Source organism: Sorex fumeus, unplaced genomic scaffold (assembly GCF_029834395.1).
Source record: "Sorex fumeus unplaced genomic scaffold, SorFum_2.1 ptg000003l, whole genome shotgun sequence".
Taxonomy (NCBI): domain Eukaryota; kingdom Metazoa; phylum Chordata; class Mammalia; order Eulipotyphla; family Soricidae; genus Sorex; species Sorex fumeus.
This window is the reverse complement of record NW_026606060.1, coordinates 22,813,586-22,817,239: the sequence shown is the minus strand read 5'-3', so window position 1 is coordinate 22,817,239 and position 3,654 is coordinate 22,813,586. Positions and strand designations below refer to the sequence as shown.

The following is a 3,654-nucleotide window of genomic DNA, read 5'->3' as shown; positions in this document are numbered from 1 at the left end:
ACTTATTATTTAATTCCTCACAGTTGCCTTTAGAGATTTGTGTGTCTAATCCAAACATTTTATAGTTGAGGATCACAAAGCTGAAAGAAAGTAAACTGCTCAAAGTTACCTGAGACAGCAATGGAGTTACTTTAAAACCATTGATCTCTAAACCAGAGGGCTCCTAGCCTCACCTACAACCAACTTGTACAAGGAGACGTAGAGTTGAATGTCATTAATATGACATTAATATAATACTTATTGATATAAGTATTTGACTTTACATCAATTCACTTTTTACGTGTAAAAAATTTAATTATAAGCATAAACACACACTGTCCTCCCATTATTCATCCATTTGCTTGAGCAGGCCCAGTAACGTCTCCATTTTGAGACGTTGTTGTTACTGTGTTTGGCATATTGAATATGTCACGGGTAGCTTGCCAGGCTTTGCTGTGGGGGCGAGATACTCTCGGTAGCTTGCCTGGCTCTCCAAGAAGGGAGGAGGAATCAAGCCGGGCAAATGCCCTACCGCTGTGCTATCACTCCAGCTAATTATAATAATCACTATCACTGTCCTCCCGTTGTTCATCGATTTGCTCGAGTGGGCCCAATAACATTGTGAGACTTGTTACTGTGTTTGGCACATCGAATACGTCACTGGGACCTTGCCAGGCTTTGCCATGTGGGTGAGATACTCTCGATAGCTTGCTGGGTTCTCTGAGAGGGGTGGAGGAATCGAACTCAGGTCAGCTGGCCGTGTTGGCTGCTTGCAACACAAACTCTCTACCTCTGTGCTACCGCTCCAGCTAATTATAATAATGATGCCGGTGGGCCCCGCAGGTGATTTAGGTGAAGCGGGGAGGAGAAAGATGGTCACTTTTTCCCCAACCGCTTCTGCCACCTGGGACCCAGGGTTACTGGGTTCTTGTCTCTCCTCGCAGAAAGGAATTTCAGTAGACAAGCAGTAAAATAAATTTTATTTGGAGGATTTTTAGAGTGTGGAGGGGGAAAAGTTTCAATTAGCAATAATAGCGCCTCGGATAAACCTCATTGGCTACGATACTGCCACTGCGCAAAGCCACGTGGGCATAAGCAGCAATGGGATCCAGCAGCATATGCGTTTGCTTCCTTTGTCCAAGGTGGCCTTTATAGGGTTTCTCCAACCTGCCCCCACATGGGGTTTCTTCCCAGGTAAAAGTCCATTGCTAAGGAGGTTACCAGGGAGGTTGGGAGTGGTGATGTTCTTCTTTGGGCTGAATCACTAAAGTTAATCGGATTGAGGGGTAGATAGGTCTGAGGATTTTCAAAAAGAAGAACTTCATGGGGAGGGGCCTATATCCTCAGGGTCTGCGAATGATCTTATCAGGTCTTTTCTGTATCCACAAGGTGGATCAGTCCTAGGATTCTTCTTCCATGAAACTTTGTTAATCCAGTTTTCATTGCCAAGGGCCTTTCCCTATCTACCTGCCTACATCAATAATAACAGATAAAAATCTTAAACAGAAAGTAACTGAAAATTTTCCATAAACCAGAACTGAGAGATAGTACAAGGATTAAGGCACTTGCCTTGCATCATATATGGTGCCCTGAATACTTCCAGGAGTGATCTCTGAACACAGAGCTAGGAGTTAAGTCCTGAGCACTGTAAAGTTTGATCCAAGTCCTGCCTCTCCAAATTTCTATCAACAAATGCCGTACTTTTGCTCATCCTGAAGCTGTTTTCTTCACATTGTGGGTTTTAAAAGGCTTTTCTTTCTGTCTCAGGTCACCTAAGAAATCTTAGTCAACATTCGTTTCCAAACCATTCCAACACTCCTTTCTGGAAACTAATCAGTGCATATCAAATAAATTTGAAGGTTACTGTCTTCAGACTTGACCTGAGAGGCCTTCCTCCACCTTCAGAAATCTGACACCCATCCTCGGTGTTTATTGATATGCAAAAACACTTTGGAAAACTCCAGCCAGGCCATCTCCTATTCTTTCTTTCTAAGAAAAAACTCCAGACATGCTGACAGTACAAAAACAAACAATGCAGCATTGCCTTAAGTCATTCCCTCAATTCCCTATGATAACAGGAAAGCTAAAGATTCCTTTCCAATACATAACATTTCTCTTCTAAAGCTCTTTATCTGACATTTATTTTGGTTCTCTTAGCTGGGGGGTGGGGGGGGGTGGTAGGGAGGAACAATTATACATTTTTGTTCTCCTTAGGGCTGAAAATAATTGCTACAATTGAATCAACTGTGTCATGAACTGCACTAACAGAGCCTTTAAAACAAGTGGATTAGTGATGCCCTGGGCTTTTATTTTGTACAAAGTCATTATTTCTCCTCCATGTTTCACTCAAAAATCTGGGAGGAAAAATTCCTTGTAACTGCAGTGAATTGTCTTTGGGTGGTCACTTTTTTAGTTGATAGATACAGATTGCTTCAATAGGATATGCAGGTATCATACTTCCTGCATATGTTATTTGCACGTGTGTCCTTATTGGAGGGAAGGTTAGATTGCCTTCCAGTGGAGTTCAAGACAGCTAATTTGATCCCTCCACCCCACTCCCCATGTGGGATCCTGTTAGGCATCCTTAAATAAAGATACTTTGCAAGTGAAAAGAGAACCAAAAAGCTATGAGAACAAAATTTAGATTTTGGCAAAGATTAAGAGGGTATTCTTCAGGATACTAAGACAGAGAAACACTAGATACTAGTTGTAAGTAGTAAGATTTAATAGTTATTGCTCAAGATTATGCCACTAATCATAATAACACATAAACAACATATTAAATTTTTTTCTCTCTATTAAAATCTTCTTTCTGATCAGGGTTCCACTTACCCAACTCAGCATGGCTTCTTTGTCATTGAGAACAAGAAAATACAAAATCAACAAATAAAATAATAAGACTGGATTTATCTTAGAGTATGAGAACTAATGATCTTTGGTACATAAGAACTGTGGGACTGTGCATAGAGTATGGAGGGTAGGGATATTGAAAGGTCCAGAGGCAGCCGGAAACTGGGGAACAGGTTTATATACCTGAAGTGTTCCGTGACCCAGGCCAGCATCTTAAGAGACGCCTCTCAGAGCCACGGTCCACTTGATGAGGGTAGAGGGCAAGCGAAGCATGACCAAGGCCAGCAGGCTGTTCTGCACCCTGCAATGCTTAAATTACAAAGCTGGGTCACTGGCAGCTTCACACAAGTGGCAGGGAAGTAGCGCAAATGAGAGGTTAGGGGTCCTGTGCGTCCACCGCTCCACCGGGAGGCAGCCCGACTCCCACCTGAAGCAAAATCCCAGGAAAAGACCCCCCCACCCCCACCCCAGGACCATCAAACAACTGAAGTTTGATAATATGCAGCGTCTGCCAGGAGAAGTTAGATAACCTGGACTTGATCACCACACTGGCCCTGTAGAAACCACAGTGAACGGCCGAGTGCCAAGGATCCTGGGGTCGGATAGCAGGAGTGTTTTGTGCATGCCGATCAGACAGCAGTCAACCGGCAGAGACAATGACTGCAAAGCGACAGCGGCCACCATGTCGGTGAACGTCATAGAGGTAGTCAGGGTGACGTCCCTCGAAGGAGGCAACTGAAGGCGGAGCTCTCCCCTCACTCAGGGCAACCAGCAGGGGATGATGGGCTGCGTGAAGACCTCGGCCACCAGGAAAGCGTAGGACGT

General features: G+C 44.0%; 1 pseudogene; it reads right to left on the bottom strand.

Annotated features, from left to right (window-relative positions):
* Positions 1-948: 948 nt before the first annotated feature.
* On the bottom strand, positions 949-1,062 carry LOC130029572 (uncharacterized; annotated as a pseudogene).
* Between the last annotated feature and the right edge of the window lie 2,592 nt (positions 1,063-3,654).